We start from the raw sequence: 19,735 nt of genomic DNA on the forward strand, positions 1-19,735 counted from the left end.
TCCTGCCTCCCAGGTGACGATGACACAAACAGCATGTTTATCATATGCCAACATTGTGCCAACTGCTTTACAATATGATCTAATTTAATCCTCACTACTCTTTGGTATAAGAAACCGAGGCTTAAAGTGGTTATATAATTTGTCCAAGGTCACGTCATTATACCACTCCTCAGTGACAGCTTCTAGATTTGTGTTGGAAATCAAAGCTTACGGGGGTAAGCTCCACGCAAGACTGATATCTGAAAATAACAGAAGTTCGTGATTTGAAATAGTATTGCCTTCAACTCTTTTTCCTATACCTACAAATAGGTAGACGAGGCAAAAGACGCTCATTGAGTTATTTAACTTCTTACATAGGATTAATCAATATATACACCTACATATGAAAATTATATTTGGCTTGGGTACGAAATCTTTAGCCCTATGAACAGTGAAGCAACTTTACAAATCTCAAAACCACTACTATTTTCCACTCTTAAGGCAACTGCTGAGACTTTGGACATGGCTTCTACAAAATGAGGAAGCAGAACAACACAAACCCACAGCCATAGCCCACCGCTTTCTCAAAAAATCCAGGGCAATGCAGACTAAAAGCTAAAGAAAAGCAGTAGGAAAAAAGACATGAACTTAACAAACATGCAGGGGTAGAAGTTTCCGTACAGATATTTTAATCAGCAAAGGAAAGCTGGGGTTCCTTTGAAGTGTCTAGAATAGCCCAAGTCTTCATCCTTTAAATCAAAAGCATCTTTTTTCATCTGTACAACTCTATAACTGGAGAGCCAGAAACATTCCATTTGGGGCCCATTCTTCCTCTCCTTCCCCTGCAGGTGCTGGTACTGGCTTTATTTATAGACAGATATCATCCCTACCTGGCACCTTCTCATAAGGCCAGACACTGGATTCTGTTCCAGGAGAAGGGCAGAAGAGAGATTCAGATCTCTCAAAAAACTGGAAGACTTTGAAAATAGAAACTATCCAGCAACTGACAGCCTCAACTCCTCAAAAGTCATTAAATAGATGGGAAATAGGGAATCACAGCCACCATCCAACGTGAAAGGCCAAATGCTGCTCTCAGACACTCAGGCACAATTCCCAGGACTCCAGTCCACACTGGCCCAAAGCAGGCGCCTATGAAAGTTAAATAATAATAACTGCTGGCAAAGAGCTTCTTAAAGACAACTGAGATCCAGCCTGCCATTTATCAATTACTGAGTTTACTAACTCAAAACACAATGTTTTGCAAAGGCCATCAGAGCCTGTGTTCCCTTTTTCCCTTTTCCTGGAAACTGCCCCAAACTGATTCCGAGTCCACAGACACTGAGAGCAAAGCAAGCCAGCAGCTTCTCACATTTCTCTGAAAAGGGTCGCAAGGAGTCTCATTAACTTCTTTGGAGGTGGACAGATGACCTTTTCATGGGTTTTCAACTTCATGAATTTAGATTATTTGGGAATATGGTCATTATCATCATCTGTTCATCTTCTTTTACCCTCTTCAACAATATATTATATATTATAATATATAATATATATATTATATATATATTATTATATATTATTTCTTCCTAATTTATAGGCATATTATATGAATCGGAAATGAGAGCTCCTCTCTACTCTTCCCCTACCATTTTTGCTATATGGGTTTTTCTATATTTTTTAACTAACTACCTTATATAACTCTAATCAATGTAATAGTTTTTTAGTTGATTCTGTTGGGTTTTCCAGATTAGCAATCACATCACTCAAAAATACCTTTATCTCCTTTTCTTGTTTTTTTAGAGACAGAGTCTTACTCTGTCGCCCTCGGTAGAGTGTCATGGCCTCACAGCTCACAGCAACCTCCAGCCCTTGGGCTTAGGTGATTCTCTTGCCTCAGCCTCCCAAGTAGCTGGGACTATAGGCGCCCACCACAATGCCCAGCTATTTTTTGTTGTAGTTTGGCCGGGGCTGGATTCGAACCCGCCACCCTCGGTATATGGGGCTGGCGCCCTACTCACTGAGCCATAGGCGCCCCCCTCCTTTATCTCCTTTTCATTACTTACACCTCTGTCCTCTAGTTCTACTCTTACTGCAATAACTAAGGCAGTGACTACAAACTCAAATGCCCACACAGCCAGGCAGGTAACATACTGAGCAAGGTGAGGTCAGATCTGGTAACCTAGAGAAAAACACCCTGTGTCTACAGGCAGCTGCCATCACTTGCTCCTGCCTCACATGCAGGAACAAAGCTTCATCCCGCCAGATTTGCAAAAGAAGCCAGAGATAAGGATTGTGTGTCTGTGCAAATGAGAGAGAGAGAGAGAAACAGAAAGGTGGGGAAGGGAGAGGGAGAGAGAAAATGCATGAAACCTCCAGTTCATTGAAGATTAGAAACTAGGGTTTTTTTAATTTTACACATAGAGCAGGCCAAAAATCAAATGCCATATGGTCAGATTCATCCCAAAAGTGACCAAGAAACTCTAGGCTAGATCTTAGAAAATTTAAGAAAGTGCTGAATTTAAATCATAACAGAAGTGGCTACCTTTATCTCATCCCCGACTTCCTCTAATGTCAGCCACCAAAGAGGATGTTTGCCTTTGACTTGAGGTAGAGTCTGTATCATGTTAAGTTTCCAATACTAGCTTAGTATTGGAATATTTTACCTAAAATGAATTTTGAATTATCTTAAGATAATTTGGCTCTCTTCTTTGACTCGATGTGATTTATATTAGTAAAATTTCTAAGATTGGAAAGAAAAATAAGACAGAATACTTAAAACAGAACACCACGGGTGCTTTCAAAAAAAAAAAAAAGCATGTAAAAAGATCTTGCCTAATTTTTTTAACTCCTTGGTTTTGTTTTATTGATTCAACACTTGGTTATGACTTACTTTCTCACCCATAGTCCAGCAATTTTTTCTAGTCTATTAAAAGCCCGGTTATAAAACTGTCACTGACATCATCTGTTGCAAAAAAAAAAAAAAATTATTCACAACTGGATTCATCATCAACTCCATCTATACAACCAGTTTCAAATTCCAAAGCAATTCCACACCACGACCACATCTGTACTCCCCAAATCCACTTTGATACAGTTTCCCAAGTCCACTTTGATATAGTTCACTCTTTGGAAAGATGTTAGAATGACAAATTTTCTGGGAACAGGTTTTCTTGGGGGCAAGGGCTGGGAAGACATTAAATAAAAAAGATGAAATTGGCTTAAGACAGAAAAGACATTCAGTGCATGAATGTAAAAACATCACTAAACTTGGCTTACAAAATTGTTAATTATGTATTTGACAATGAAATATCACCAACAGCTGGGGCTAAAGAATACAAACCCACACAGGGAGGGGGTAGGAGTGGGGAAGAGTTCACACAAACACTATCAAAGAGGATGTATAAACCTAACCTCTTCTGCAGTAACAGCTTTCACCCTTACACAATGGGCCACCCGCCTCCACCAACATTCACAAGACAGCTATTCCAAGGTTTCTAAGCATAGGGTCTAAATTGGACACTCTTCTTCCCATTAGGAAGTTAGCCTGTAAAGTTTGTGACCACCAGAGAGAAAGGACCAAGCCAGAAGCTAAAATGATATGCACGTGGAGCCTTAAAAAGAAAAGCCACCACTTTGAGAAGTTCGGTCTTAATTTTCTTTCCAGAATATGTAAATAGTCTCAGTGCTTGGGAGACAGCTCCAAAGAACCTCTCAGCGCCTGACATCCCCTCTCCTCTCAAGCATGTGCTCTCAAGCACTCGCCACATCTGCCAGGAATCTGTTCTCCTGGGACCCCTTCCCCAGCCCACAAGGCTGGGCCATCATCAGAAACACTCATGTGGAATTATTCAGAAAATTCTCACTAGCAGAGTCGAGGACAAAGTAAAAGTCCAAATCAGACATCTTGCCAGACCCTGGGACACCAGAGGGAAAGATTTGGGCATGGCAGCGGGAGGAGGAATCCCACTGGTTAGGGACGCCTCAGCAGTTCTCAGAGTTGCAAAAGCCACAGGCCTCTCTACACCTGATATAAAGTCAACCTGTTCCTTCCCCACAAGACCTATCTGGTGGCAAAAAAAGAAAATATAATCTTCCTTTAATTCCCCAGCACATTTTAACATATAACTTGAGTGAGAGTCCGAAGGCTACAAGCTTAGACAAAATATCAAAATATTTCTGTAAATATTAGACTTTCTAATAAGTCTAAGAGTTTATTAGTAAAGCCATCCTAGACACTCGATCTTGGCTAGTTTAAGACACTAAATATTAAAATCCAAAGGTTGGAGCCTTCTGGGGTGGTGGGATGGGAGAAGACATCACAATGTTCTCTTCTTTTTAGGTGGGAGGATGAAACATCCTTAATTATCTGCCTTCAAGTATTTTTAGAAAATTTTGAGAACAACCAGATCACGATTTAAGTTTTTCGAAAAGTAAAGACCACCCACCAATGGACAGTCCAACACCTTCCCCTAACAATCTTCTCCAAAGATTTTCTCATCTTAGAGGAGGGTTTAAAAGACTGATACTCCTTCTAAATATCTCAGACTATCCCTGTGGGTAAAAGGCACTGGAGTAACTAAGCTTCCAGGGGAAGGTACCAAGCCAACTCTTCACTAGAATCCTGATGGCTACAGCAATGGGGATGAGCAAAAGAGCAAAGGCCTCTGGCTGGGTGCAAAGGTCTTGGAATATTAGGGGCTAATAATAATATAGAGATTAATACATGGGTGGAACACATTACGGCATCCAATGCTGACTTAAAAACCAACCAAACAAACTCATCTTCCCAGGCAGCCTAAGAGCAATGTGTCCAGACGCCAGAATAAGGAGAATCAATTTAGGGCAGGTCAGCGAAAACAGCTCTACCCTCCAGAAGACCATGGCAAAAACCACATCAATGCCAGTCGTAGGAGATCACTTTATTTTGCAAAATATAAAACTGTTTCATTGTAAATCTATGGAAACAATGTCACAGGGGCCAAGGGCTGTCACTTCGAGTCAAAGAAGGCCCACTTCACTGTGGTGCTGATGGCCAGCAATGTCAAGGCAAATTATAGCCCCACTTACTGAGAGAGAAATCAAAGTCAAGAGAGGAACGTTCAGCTGGAGACACACTCACAAGGCCAGCACTCCTTCCAAGCTCATCTACCACAGGCTCAAACGAAAGAGGCGTGCCTCCCCCAGGAAGAAATGGGAAGGGGCTGAGGACGGGGTAGTTTGAAGGAAGATTTAGGAAGCTGTTCTTAAGGCCAAGGCACTCTATTCTTAACAACATGTGGGGGTGGCAGAAGGTGGTGCAACAAGGCTCCCTGCCTAGTCGAACCTGAACTTAAAAAAGGGGGAGTCGTGAGCAGAAACTGCAAGGGGCAGGTGCCCAAAGACAGAGGGGAAGCTCTTTCTCCAGGTTGTACAGAGGCCCCATGGGCTACCCAAGTGAAGTAACGGGTAATGCAGAAGGTGCCCTGACTCAGAGTGAGGGCTAGGAGGTCTTGGACATATCACAAACTCTCTGGGGACACAGTTCAGTCACAGCTAATGAGAGATTCTGTGGAAACACGGGGTTATGGCTAGACATGTGTCCCCCAAGAAGAAGTCAGCAGAAAAGATAAAAAGAAAAGGCAAGCAGTGGCTCACGCCTATAATCTTAGCACTCTGGGAGGCTCAGGTGGGTGGATTGCTTGAGTTCAGGAGTTGGAGACCAGCCTGAGCAAGAGCAAGACCCCATTTCTAAAACTAGCTGGCCTTGTGGTGGGCACCTATAGTCCCAGCTACAAGAGGCTGAGGCAAGAGAATCACTTGAGCCCAAGAGTTTGAGGTTGCTGTGAGCTATGATTCCACAATACTCTACCAAGGGCAACAAAGTGAAATTCTGTCTCAAAAAATAAAAAAAGAAGAAAGGAAAGGAAAAGTAAAGAAAAGAAAAGGCAAGTTCAAGCCTGGTTCTGGGACAGGAAAGGAATAGATCTATGCAAATTCCAAATCAGACACAGGCGCTGATATCTGTTAAGGGAAACCAAAGGAGAATGCCTAGGAGGGAAGCAGGCCTCCAGGAAATAGACTGTGTCAGTATCCACAGAGCCAGGCCTGGGGGCAAACTCCTCATGGGATCACGGCAAGCTCCTCAGGCTCCTTTCCTACAGCCAGCAGTTATCAAAACCGCTGATTCCAAGAATGAAGGCTGCCCAAGTTAAGCGTGTGCTCATCCCTTAAGAAAGGAAAGAGAACTCTCAATCATTAAGTGTCTTTGGGGTGCTCGGTACTGTGATGCACATGCAAGCAAGTCTATGAAATCTCATTTCACCTGACTAGTTGCCTATTGTACAGATAAAAAAATAAATAAATAAATAAAGCTCAGAGAGAGATTCAGAAATTTTCAATATATTTTCATCTACAGTCCTGGCCATCGAATATGATGGAGATTTTGTCTCTGAGAGCTTCATGGACGATTTCTTCTTCAGGCTCTGATGTCTTTTCTGGACCCTGGAGCTCTCAGGCAGGGTAAATACCTATCCATGGCAACATATCCATCCAGGCCACACTTGCTTCCCAGAAACTCAGTGGTGGACCAGCCACCTTGATATTCACCTTGCCCTCAAGAAAGAGAGAGGTGTGAAACTACAGTAATCCTTGAAAGAGTGTGGAAGGAAAGGATGTTCCCCGCCCCCCTGTAATCACACCATTCCCACACAAACACAAGCCCCTGAGCGTTGCAACAGAACCAGAAAATTCTACCTCACTGACATTGGGAGAGTAGTCCGCTCAGGCAAGAGGAAAATCCAGCCGGAGTGGGGATATAGGTCTGTCAACTCCACAAAAAGGGATCACCCTGGGCCCAGTCCTTCCATCAGGCAACTTTTAACTTTAGACATAAAAATGAAAAAGTGCCTTTGTTTAAAACCTTCCTGAAGTTTCTGATCACAATGATTTATGTAAATAAAATGTTAAATTAAAATGTAGGTGTTAATAAAATTACATATGTGATGGAATGGCTGTTCTTTTTTAAAATGATCTGCAATAAATTTTCTAAATTCTGATTGCAGGTGATTCGGGCCTTGAAAGCTTTGCCAACAATAGCCAGCAGAGGTCTATTACTGAAGTGGTATTAATATAGCTATCATCACCAATTCAAAGCAGATAATAAAGGACTGACACATTTATTATCATTATTAATTAACAGTTTTCTGAGATGGAATTAAATCAATATGCTGCTCTGATATCATTTTAACTAGTTATGCAAATCAAACATTTAGCGCCCATGAACAGATATAAATGCCATTCAAAATTCACTTCACACTTATTACTGTAATATCAGAACTTTCAGGCTTTGCTAGTAAAAAAAAAAAAAGGACTTAATGCTCATTTAATTACACTCAGACATAAAGCTTATGGAATGAAAGTTGAAATAGCTGATTAGTTAGGAAGTCATAGTAAGGCTATAACACTTGGGATAGACGCTGAGATAATAATGTGAGGGTGTGAGGCTATGCCCAGAGAGGCTCTGGCAGATCCTATTAGAGAGAACAATGACGTGTGTAGGAGAATCTGTTTTAAAATTACAAAGTTGAGGACTTCTTCTTAATCCAGAAAGGAGGAGGAGGGAAGAGGAAAAAAAAAAAAAAGAAGAAGATCAGGGAAAGAAAACCTATAACTCATCAATTATATAAATAGAAAACTTCTTCCAGCTTCAATTACCCAACATTTCTTCCTAATTAATGACAATGTTGTCTGCAGAGCCTTTTTTCCTGTAGAATGCTAATTCCGCTTCCCAGGTCTTCTTCTCAGGTGACAAGAGGTCTCCACCCCAGGTGGTACATCTGGAGCACCCCAGGGAGGTGTCAAGAGTGCTCTGCTCCTGGTCAGGAACAAGAAGAGAGGCTAAGGTGTTGGAGGAGTGACCTAAACCTCCAAGTTTAGGAGCAGCTAAACTATAAAGAATGGGAGACATTACAAATGCTACCAGAGGAATCTGCCCCGTCTGGGGCTCTGCGGCTATTCGGGCACTGAGGAGGCTGCTGGCTCTCTTGGGTACTCTAAAGCGGTGATGCCAAGAGGGAGCATGACAGACAGAACAACTTTCCCAGGGCCCCCAGCCAGCACCTGATGAGCATCACGCAGGTGACTTCTGGAAACCAGAGGCACATCCACCATCCGCACGGTGGAAGAGGCAGCAGCTCTGGTGGGCCAGTGTGCTGGGGTCTGGTCACACCAGCATAAAGGCCCAGGAAACAGCAGCCAGAGACTAAGAGACTGCAGGGGCCCTAGCTTTGGTTTGCAGGGGGGAGCTTGAGAGTTCTACAGATGCTTGCTGGGCTTCTAGCAAACAAAATTAAGCTTCGGAGATTTTTATGAAAAGGGCTGAACTGTTTCCATAGTTGGGCAATACCTCATTTTTCTTTTTTTCTCCGAATCATATCCCTATCTTCACCCTAGAGTACATTTGATCCTTGGTGCAAGTTCAAAGCCAGAAAATGAATAATACATAGACCATGAGAAAATGTAGTGTAATTGTTCTCCTGTGACCCAAAAGAAACAATCTAAAAAGAAGAAAATCTTATAATCCTTTCTACAACTTCTACCTTCAAACTTAACATGTTAAGATTCTTCATAATATAAAGCTCAAATCACAGACCAGTATCCACCACACTGTATTGCCCTTAGCCTTGGAGTTCACAAATTAAAAAACTGTAATGGCCAAGAAGTTCAGGCTTCATGTGCTACGATCCTACTCTGATAGTGGGAAAATGCACCCAAAAAGATTGGAAAGATATGTAAGAAAATGAACAGCAGTGTGAACGCAGAGTGGCCTGATTATGGGCAGTATTTTATTATATTCTTTGTATTTGACATAGTTTCCTAATTTTATCAATGGCCATTCCTCCGCTGAAGCGTATTTACTAAGGGTGGATCCTCAGTAAATATTAACTAAGGGCCACTCACCAGGTAGGATGCTGGAGATAACGGTGATCAAGACAGACAAGGTCCCTGCTCGCTCAATGAAAACATTCTAACGGGGGAGACAGAGAATCCAACAAGCAATTGCAAACATGATTATTTTTGTGATTTAAAAAATAAGTATTTACAAAGCCTTTATTGCTACTTGACAAAGATCCTTCCAGGGTCTTAAATATATCTGAACTCTCTTAATTTAGAGTGTTCATAGCTTTCCCCAATGGGAAGCAACCCCACGGCACATGTCTGAGGTTTCAGAGATGACTATTCTTTCTTCCTTCTACAGTGGAGGTAAAAGATTTCTGTCAGTATCCAAGATCTAAGAACTGTGCTGAACTGTCTTGATATGCTCTGTACTCTTGTGGTATGCGTTTTAGTGAGTATTTCCCACAGCAGTAATTCAGGCCCTCTGTCTGCCTTTTTGGTCTCACTGACCTTCGATAGAGTTTGGGTGAACTGTACTTGAACAGCCAGACTCATCAACCCCACCTATGGCTCAAACTTTCTCGACTTCTGACTTTCCATTAGCCCCAAATAGAAAGCAAAATTTCCATAAGTTAACCTCTTTAAAGACCTTTAGTTTTTTTTTTTTTTAAATCATCATTTTCCATACCTTCAAATATTTGGAGAATAAGAGAACATAGAAAAATTGTTACAGTGGAAAAGGTTCTAAGTAATATCCCCCACTTCCCGTCTAATTGCTTTTTACCCCCAAGAAATTCAACTTCTGGTTCATGAATAGCATGGAAATAAAATTTTGTGTATGAAGACTAATGTGTGCAAATGGCTATGTCTGAGGGCGAATGTAAAACCTCATTGGCAGGTAAAATAAAACACAAGCTCAACCTGGTAGGTCACTGTAGTTGGGAGAGGTTATTTGCAAGGGTAAACAGTGACCATCGGCCATGCCAAACCCTGAAACAGTCTTTGACTACTAAGGCATCAACTGATGCAGCCCAAACTCCCGGGAGGACTTAACAGGTGAGGCCAATAAGCAAAGCAGCCATTCATAAGGCAAACATCACCTGGGCGGTAATAACCTAGGCTCAAAGCCCAGTGGCTGGAGCAACAAGGATGACGTCCACCCAAGATGGGGCTACAGAAAGCTGGACCAGCCTGTTGTCATCAATGTCGAAAAGTGAACCTCAGCCCATCCACTTCCCCTTCAGTCAACATAGCCCAGCAGCCATCAGGCTGTGCAGGCAGAATGCAGATGGCTCTGCCATCACATAAACAACTGTATGTTTTGCCCCAACTTGCCTGGCTGTGGGCACCCAGGGAAAACCATCAAAAATGGAACCCTCTCTGTCTCTGCCTCCCTGTTAACACTGCACCCTGCACAGCGGCAGATTTTAACCCATGTCATTAGAACAGGAAATAAGATGAAAACACCCAAACTCCATGGATCCTAATCACCATGTTCCTAAAGGACCTCTCTCCAAGAGGACCTGTCTCCCTGCAACCTTGCAAGACATTTCCCACGCCAGCTTAGGTCAAAGACTTCTCCGCCCCTTCCCCAGTTCATAACTTCTCCCTCCTGGTTCCATCTCTGCTTAGTCTTCTGCTCCAACTTGTCTGCTCTGCCTGAGAGCATTTCTTTGCTCTTATGTCCTTGGCACAAGAAACCACTCAAGAATATAAGTAGAAAGAACACATTTAGGTCATCAAAGGATGTGGAGAGGAATGACTTGGGACTCTTTCTGGGAGCAGCTAGAACCACAGTCCAATGGTTCTCTCACCCTGGGTGCTGTTCTAAGTAGGACTGAGCCGTGTCTGTGCATGGCAGGTGCTGGGGAGCTAAAATACAGCAGCCTCTTGACTTTAAACTGTCTACCAAAATTACAAGTATACCATGGCATAAAAAATAAAAAAGCACTATGTCTCTAAATGCCTTTTCTCTATGAGGCTTCCTCAAAGTTGGAACTTGAGAAAGACAAGGATGGGGGAAAGACTGTCTACTTCAAAGAGTAGCTATTGAAATATTTTACAGAAAGGGAAACAAGCAGAGACTTGTGTTATTTTTAAGCCTGGAAAGAGAAATGAACAAGGGATAGCAAGAGATCTGCAGCTTGGGGAGAGAAATGTTTTCAGAAAGTTAGGAAAGTGGGGCAGTCCCCTGTGTAAGTAACTAAGGAAGATACAAAATTACTTCTCAGTAACAGGTGGGCCAGCCTGACTCCCTCCAACCCCACCTTACCCTGACCTGTTACAATTCACCCAGAGTTGGGAGGAAATCTCCTGAGCTTCAGTGCAGTAAGTTGGGTAAGAAGAACGTGGACTCTGGAGCATCACTACCTTGACTTGAATCCTGGCTCCCCTTCAGGTTAGACAAGTCATCCAAACTCATGCCTCAGTTTCTTTATCTTCAAAGTGAGACTATCAATAGTCCTCTCCCATAGAGTTGTTGAGGATTAAATATGGTGGGAATATGAATAGTGCTTGCATATAGCAAGCTCAGCATACACCATTATTATCACACTGTCACTGCCGTCTGAGAAGGTCCTTCCCACTCAAGCTTCACCCCACAGTGGCAGCCGCCCCACCATCACTGCTGAGTGGCTGGTGTTTGCAAAGCTCCCAGGGCTGAGAGAAATCCTGTGATCCTCCCATTAGATTATACTGCCCATACTACAAATGAGCAAACTCCCCTGAATAAGATCACTTTGAAAGCAATTTTGAAGACTTGGTCCTTCGCCTCTTTACATAACCAATTTATAATAATGGGGCTTTTTTTTTTCCTGGCCCACAAGTCTCCTGGATTGTTATTAGCACTGCCTTGGTTAGGAAGCTGCAAAATGATCCTCTGACTAGAAATACTGGCATAATTTATTGCATTATTACTCTTCTGAACTGAAAGCAATTAATTACCTGGAGCAGGATGCACAAGTGAAAATTTATCAGAGGAAAGTGATGAAAAATGTGCCCACTGCTTTAAAATAATAGGTGCTTAATGGTTTTTTTGTTTGCTGGCTAATCTCAGGCATCTTATAAACAACTTCGCTTGGTTATCAGTTGTGAATTCCACGTCCCCCCCCCCTCCCCGCCTTCTGCCCTCTTTATATTATTCTATCATCCCGTATCTCCCTTGAGGACAGGAAGAAATATCTAAAATATTCACTTAAAAGCAGAAGAGAGATACCTTTCCTCTTCAGCATGGTAAAATTATTAATATAATGTAGAAATACATGATAAAATATATTCACGTGTTTATCACCCATATTGGTAACACAAATACATCTGCCTGACTGATGTCTCTTTTTCTCTACCAAAGCATTTTATTTTAAAACTTATGAAACCCATACTGGATAAAAAGACACATTCCAAGGGATATGTGTATTTTAACCATTACCTGCAACATCTCATAAGTGACATTCATTCATATCACCTGCATCTCAAAATCCCCAAATATGGTCTCCAAGAATTTTTTCCACCAAGCACTCTCCCTAGTCTTTTTTTTTTCTAATTCCATCATCGAAAACCAACATTCAAAAAGAACAAGGGAACAGGGCCAAGAATGTGTTCCCGTATTATTTATAAATTTCATGCCCATGTGAAAGATAGGAACGGGGCTAAATTCATTATATTTGTTTCTACTTTCCAGAATTATTCACATCTGTATGATCGCGTAATTGTTTCTTCTATGAAGTTATTGGAGTAATTTTGCTCCGTATATTCCCGATCAATTCCCCCTCTCAAGGGCACAGTTGAAAAGTGATATTTGAAAACGGCCTCTGATAGATTGCATGGTTAGTCAGCAGCAGAGACAAACAACCTAATCCAGCACAAATTAGTTCGGCTGCCAGCAATAGTTTTATACAAAGATGTAAATTATGTTGTCAAAATCGGTCGCTTTCTAGCTTGCTGCTCAGCTAACAAGAAACCACTTTGGCTGATAAAGATGAACACTAAGCTTCCCACTCTAACAAATTTGCAAATCTGCCATTTCAGCATTCTGTTAGCCACAAACAAACAGCCTGCTATAATTGCTTCTTTTCTTCCGTGGTGGTATTTTTCCTCCATGCACTGTTCCTTCCAGGCTGCTCTGGAAAATAACAACAACAAAGCCCCAAAGCACCACAACCATAAACACTAGCAACTCTCGGGCTAGAATTTAAGGAAAAGCTGAGCCCCTGCACTCAGGTCCCCTCACCTTCCTGCCCCCCTTCTCCCCCACAGAAGCATCTGCCTGGTCTGTTCATCATGGCACAGGCTGTATGCAGACCCTGGTGGCGTCACCCCACAATGCTGCTATCTACAGGACTGAGAGGTCAGGGAAAATTCTTGGCTTTAATGGAAACGAAAATATTCTTACGGCTTTGAACAAAGATTGTCTTTGACAGTATGCCATCCATTCTTTTTTTCTTTTTTCACTTCTACATAATTTATTAACTTTATATTAAATTACAGACAATGAATGGGTTTACTGGAAAAATAATGCATTTTTATGCCTATATAACATATATATCTCTGCTAACATTTTAATATACAACCTTTAATTTAAACATTCCAGGGAAGGAAGGAGAGAGGTGCACACTCTTTCAAGGGGCCCAGGTAGAAAGCTCCGCCAGGCTGCCTGTGTTAAATTGGAATCAGATAGATCTAAGGCCAGACTGGAAATAATAACGCATTGTAACGGTAATTATATCCAGCATAAGTCAAATAAATAAATTATAAATTACAATTACCCTTTAAAGTTGCTAGCCTCACTGTTTGCTTTACAATTAACTGCAGGTGCTTCTGCATGTTTTATTACAGCCCCAAAGTTATATATTTGAAAGAATGGTACAGATGATTCCTGTTTATTTGTTAAATTAAAGCATTGTTGGTAAAATTACGGCTTAATTAATATTATGGGTACTGTATAACAAAATAGTTTACCTTGTACATAATTTATTTCCACATGCATATCTCAGCCCAGACCCATTACAGCTCTAAGGCAGCTAAAATAAAATATTCCTCCTTTGCCGGCATTTTTCTAAATAGCAGTTCACTAAATCAATATTATTCACTTGGTATTTTTAAAAGCAGTGTATCTTAATAATTACACAGCATTAGAGTAGGCAATAATTTCACTTGCTAAGCATATTAAATTTAGCAAACCATCAGTCAAATAGTTTGTTCTTTCTCAGAATGGGTAAGCAGTGAGTGAGTTTGGAATCATGTTCCTTTGGTATAAATGTCACATAGAGTTTAAGAATGCGTCTGTGACTCCCCAAGCCAGCCCAGCACTATATATCTTTATTAGTTTCAGTGGTCAGTGCAGTGACCAGTTGTTTATTCTCATTACTCAAGACAAGGTGAGCCACTTGGTAGTGACTGCAATCACAGCTAAAAACATATGACTTGGCAGAAAGTAAAAACCATAGACAAGGCTACATACACAATGGTCTGGAAGCCTAGTCCACATAGAGGGACCGGAGGAAGGGTGGAAAGGAAGATCATTAAACATACACGCACCATTTTGTGCATGAACATTTGATCTGTCGTGACCCTCTTATCTTTGGGGTATCTTGTATTTTTTTCATTTTTCTTAATTCATCATAAAAAAAACCATGAATTTCTTATCTCCCCTTTGTCTATGTCTGTATTTATTCTTTCTCAAGCTCACAGAAAATGCTTTACGAAGCTTTTCTCTTCCTATACCATCACCTTAAATAAAATAAAGCCCCCTACAAAACAAACTCCATTCTCTCTTGTAAATACACACGTGTGCACACACATGCGTGCACACACACACACAGCTTCTTTTCAGAAAATCAATTCATTCCCTGCATAAAACCGAAGCAGGTGAATTTTGCCTGAGCTGTAGGCAATTGCCAGCACAATCAAGTCACTTGGTGATTGATACATTGAAAAATGCAGTGGCCCCTGGATTTTGTGTTTAAAACATACAGCTAACATCCCTTTATGATCATGGTAGGAAGAGGCAGAAAGAAGTGAAAACCAGCAAACAGCACCAGGATGTGGCCTCTCACTCCACACAGCTTCCTCACTCCCTCTCTACTCAGAGGCAGCCCAGACTTCTCCTTCCCCAGGCCCTCCTTCCATCAGATCAGGACCCCAGCAGAATCTCAGAGGGGCAGCCCTCTCAGTCTACTTTTGGCCAAAGTCTAAGCCACTGATTTGCAACTGGTATGCCATGAAAGGATCTTAGGTGTGCCATGAACACTTTTAAAGACATTTTTAAAAAAAAGTTCAAAGCACAGTAAGTATATTATTTTTTTCATTCTTTTTCTTGATCAAAATAATTTAGACATACCATGGAAGTTTAACTATAGGTTTGAGTGTGTCTCGAGATAAAAAAGGTTGAAAAATACTGATCTAAGCCTTACTCACAGGTGATTCAAAGAGCTTACAAACCTCAGAGAAACAGCTGATGAACTCCTATGCTCAGGCAGGACATATAAACCAGGGGTTCATCAGCCTACTCTTCTTGGACAGCACAGACCACTTCCACCACCAAGAGAGGACAGGTATCTATTTGCCTAGTGACTGACAAGGTACAGACCAACAAACACTGAGCAGAAAAGCTTGTCCAGGCATGGAAAAGGGATACCTTCTTGGGAGAATGTGCGGGAGGACAGTAAGTCTTCATTCTACTCCACCAACAGAACAGTGTTTGATTACCTACTATGTCCCGAGCATTACATAAGGCAGACACACCCACGTGTGTGTGTGTGTGAAGAAAGATAACCACAAAGTTCAAAGTTAAGTTCAAAATGGCAACAGAGAAGAGACCACAAGGACATACGAATTCATTGTCAAATATAATATCTACCCAGCAATTATTACAGGAGTAACTCACAGTCACTAGGATGGGATATTTAGGGAAGAATTTACAAAAGAGATGAGATTTGAACTAGGTCTTGAAAAGCAATTCAAAACTGGAGTGATGGCAAGAAAAGAGAACTGCATTCAAAGTAAGCAAGACTGTGTGTTCCAAAGGCTCCAGGATCGTGCACTGGAGTGTATGAAAGTAAAACAACCGGCTTTGCTGCTGTAGGAGCCCAGCCCCAGCCAAAATCCACCGCAGAATTCCTAACCATCAGCAAACTCCTCAACCTGAAAGCCTAGGTGGTCAGGGCTGATATTTTTAAATGAAATCTTCTACCTACATTACAAGTCTTAAATGAAACTATGTTCGGTTTTTACACACGTGCCTGAATTGCACATCTTTTATTTCCATAAAAAGTAATGAAAAAAGGAGTTTTCGTTCAATATTTTGCTTTTCTGACACTATATTAATTGATATTGGGGTATAGCTAAAAAGTGACTGGACTCTCTGATGAAAAGATGACCAGCCTTGATCAGTGAAGGTAGCGAATGTCCTTCCAGGGGTCAGGGAACGTGTGTACTCTGGGCCTTCACACGCGAATGCTCCTGGAGGGCCTGTTGTGAGAGGGCTAGCCCAGGACTTACCAGCTGCAATGGGAGCAGAGTGTGCCCCAAGATAAGCATGGATGATGTAACATGGCAGGAAGGGTGGGCTGATGTTATTAGAACAAAACATGACTAAAGAAAGACAAAAGTCATTAAAGTTATTAAACATACACTGCCACATTCATAGACAAGGACACAAAAACTCAAGTTCAGCAATTTTCACTGAACACGGGTCACACAGCTGTTAGTTTTGCAGAGCCCAACTATGAGCCCAGATCTGCCTAAGTCTGAAGTAAATGCCGCCCCCCACTGCTACCTCCAAGAGAGTTGCTGGCTCACAGAAGAGACGATACTGAAGTAAAGCTCAGAGAAAATGAAACAGAAATAAAGGTTGGGAGAGGAACACTGGGGCATGGGCTTTTTTCTCTCAATCTCAGCCTAAGAACAGAAAGACCTTTGGGGCTTTATGTGCTCAGCCCATGCATCTTCTAACACTGCAGTGAACTAGAATTGTTGATGCTGATTAGAACCAGCACTGTGTACTAGCAGCCTTCACTTGGGCTGCAAACCACAGACACCGTGAAGGAAATTACCCTAACACCTGCAGGTAGCTTCTATTTGAGAGTAGTCAGCAGACACACAAATGAATAATGCTCTAAACAGAACAACGAGCGGGAGATGCAGATTGACAGGTGTGCACAGTTGAACTTGAACAACATAGGCTTGAACCGTACCAGTCCACTTACATGAGGATTTTCTGCCACCCCTGAGACAGCAAGACCCACCCCTCCTCTTCTCCCTCCTCCTCCTCAGCCTCCTCAGCGTGACAGTGTGATTTCCACTGCATGAATAGTAAATACATTTCCCTTCCTTATGATTTTCTTAGTATTTTCTCAGCTTACTTTAAGAATACAGTATATATAACCCAAATAACATACAAAATATGTGTCAATCAACTATGTTATCAGTAAGGCTTCCAGTCAACAGTAGGCTATCAGTTTTGGAGGCAATCAGAAGTGATACTCAGAAGTTAAACTGTACAAGGTTAGGGGGTGGTTAGTGTTCTTAACCCCCACATTTTTCAAGGATCAAATCTGGTAAAGACGACTACATGAAGCTAGTGTAGGGAGAGGAGGAAGCAAAAGAGAAAGAATTAAAGAGAACAGATCTTAGACACAAATTTTTCTGTCGTTTTTACAATGTTATTTTACGATGAATAGCATCTTCATAAGTTGGTAATTACTTTCAAAGGGAAGCATATGCCAACTTTCCAGTCAGTACAGATGCAAGAAATATAAAACAACAATACAGCAGGTGAATTGGATTATAAGACAGCAATACAAGGGCAGTCTCAAGTCAGTCCGTGATTAATTCCCAGGGAATATCCCTTAGATGAGTACAGTGTGTCGCTGTTCACAAAGCTCCTCTACATTCATCATCTCAACTCATCTTCTTAGGAGAGGGGAAAAGGCTTATTCTCCACATTCTTGTCTTCTAGCCAAGGCAACAGAGGCCCATTGAGGTTGATTTGCCCAAGGTCACCATCAGTCTTTGGGAGGCCCAGGTCTGCTGGGCACTTAGTCCATCCAGGTGCTCTCTCTTCCAAAGGAGCCAGAGGTTCAGACACAGATAGATGGTGGTGCCAGGCTTTATGGAAAAAAGGAAAACGGTGCTTAACCTCAAGAACTGTGTATGAGTGAAGGAGAAGGGGACCCACAGGGCAATTCAGGGAGGCAGAGCAGAACCATGACAAACAGATGAGAACAATATTCGTGGCTGTGAGGTGATGCAATGGTTTGGCTGGAGCAGAGTGTATAGATAAGGAGCACCCAGAGAGAAGTCCAGAGGGAAGCAGCAAATACCAAGCTAAAATGACTATAGTTGGTTCAGTGGAGCCACTGAATGATACTGGGGAGGAGAATGGCACAATAAAAGCAGCGTATTGGGAGGATACAAATGGCTTCGTTACAGGGTAGATCTCTGCTGCTAAAATTGACTGCAGAAGGGAAACACTCAAACATACTGAATTGGCCAACTTCTGCCAATAATGAGTGGACGCAGGCTGCCACTAACTAGGTACTCCCAACCAGCCATTTGCTAAATGATACAGGTAACGTCTTTGTCTTAGAACAGTGTTTTTCAACCATTTTTATCTTACAGCACACTTAAATTATGTTGATAAAAAAAAGAATATATAGGGTGTATAGATGTCCATAAAGTTCGTGTGCAATTTAAAATAGACAATTATTAAATTATTTAAAATAATGGTCTATTTTAAATTGCACATGAACTTTATGGACATCCTGTAGTTACTGTACTTGAAATACTTTTGAAAATAATTTAATTAACGGTCTTCAAAAATTTTTGCAACACATCTAAGATCCTCTCCTGGCAGTGTGCCATTGAAAATACATAACATTTCTTAGAAGTTACAGCTGGGGGACACCTTGGCAGCCTTCCCTACATGTCCTCATGCTGCCACCTGGCCCGCCCAGGCTTCTCCTCCCTGCTGTGCTCTGCCATCTAGAATCGTCCAAGATCCGGATCTTACCTGGACACTTCTTACATCAGAACGCACATGCCTTGGTGGTAACTACAGCTTATCTGATAAGGTAACTGAGCCCAAGGCCACAATGGCAGACTTTGACCAGAAAGTCTCTCTTTCACACACATGTACCTTCACAGAGACAGGGCCTTAAGCTGGGGTTCCCAAACACCAGGGCCAGCGTGGATCATCCCCAACTCTGCCCCCAGAGAGTCTGCTGATAGATCTGGAATAGGGCCCCAGGATGTGTATTTTTAGAATGCTTTCCAAGTGACTCTGACATTTTGCCAGATTTGAAACCACTTAAAACTTCAAAGAGGAAGACAAGACCTTCAGACACCCTGGAAACAAGAATCTGGTAGTATATTCTAGCCTTTTTAGATCCCTTCAAACGAAACCACACAAGAGAAACCCTACCAAGTACTAGCACTATGTCTCAGATGTTCAGATTTCACCAATGTCATGCTACGAAGTGAGCAGATTCATATACATACAACTATTTTCACAAATATCTCATAAAAGTAAATTTTGAGAAAATTCAAACACAACCCACACTAAAATTAATTTTGCCATATTAATAAGACTGAAACATGGTAAAGAAGATTTTAAAAATATAGTTTAAAATTCCAAAAGGCGCTCTATGTATAAACTACACATAAACTACGATTTAACTCCTTGACTCCAATCATCTAGCGTGGAGATTAACAACTTTTGGTTATCCGCATACCACACCCTAATTTTTGTGATATATCTATAGCAGTTGTACAATTATGCTTAATAGTTTTTCCTTTAACTGACTCCCTTTTCCTATTAATTTGGAAATTAAAATATGAAAGTTATAGTCATAAATGGATAGCCAATATTATTAACAGAAGTCAATTATAA

The sequence above is a fragment of the Nycticebus coucang genome, chromosome 3 (assembly GCF_027406575.1).
Source record: "Nycticebus coucang isolate mNycCou1 chromosome 3, mNycCou1.pri, whole genome shotgun sequence".
Classification (NCBI taxonomy): Eukaryota; Metazoa; Chordata; class Mammalia; order Primates; family Lorisidae; genus Nycticebus; species Nycticebus coucang.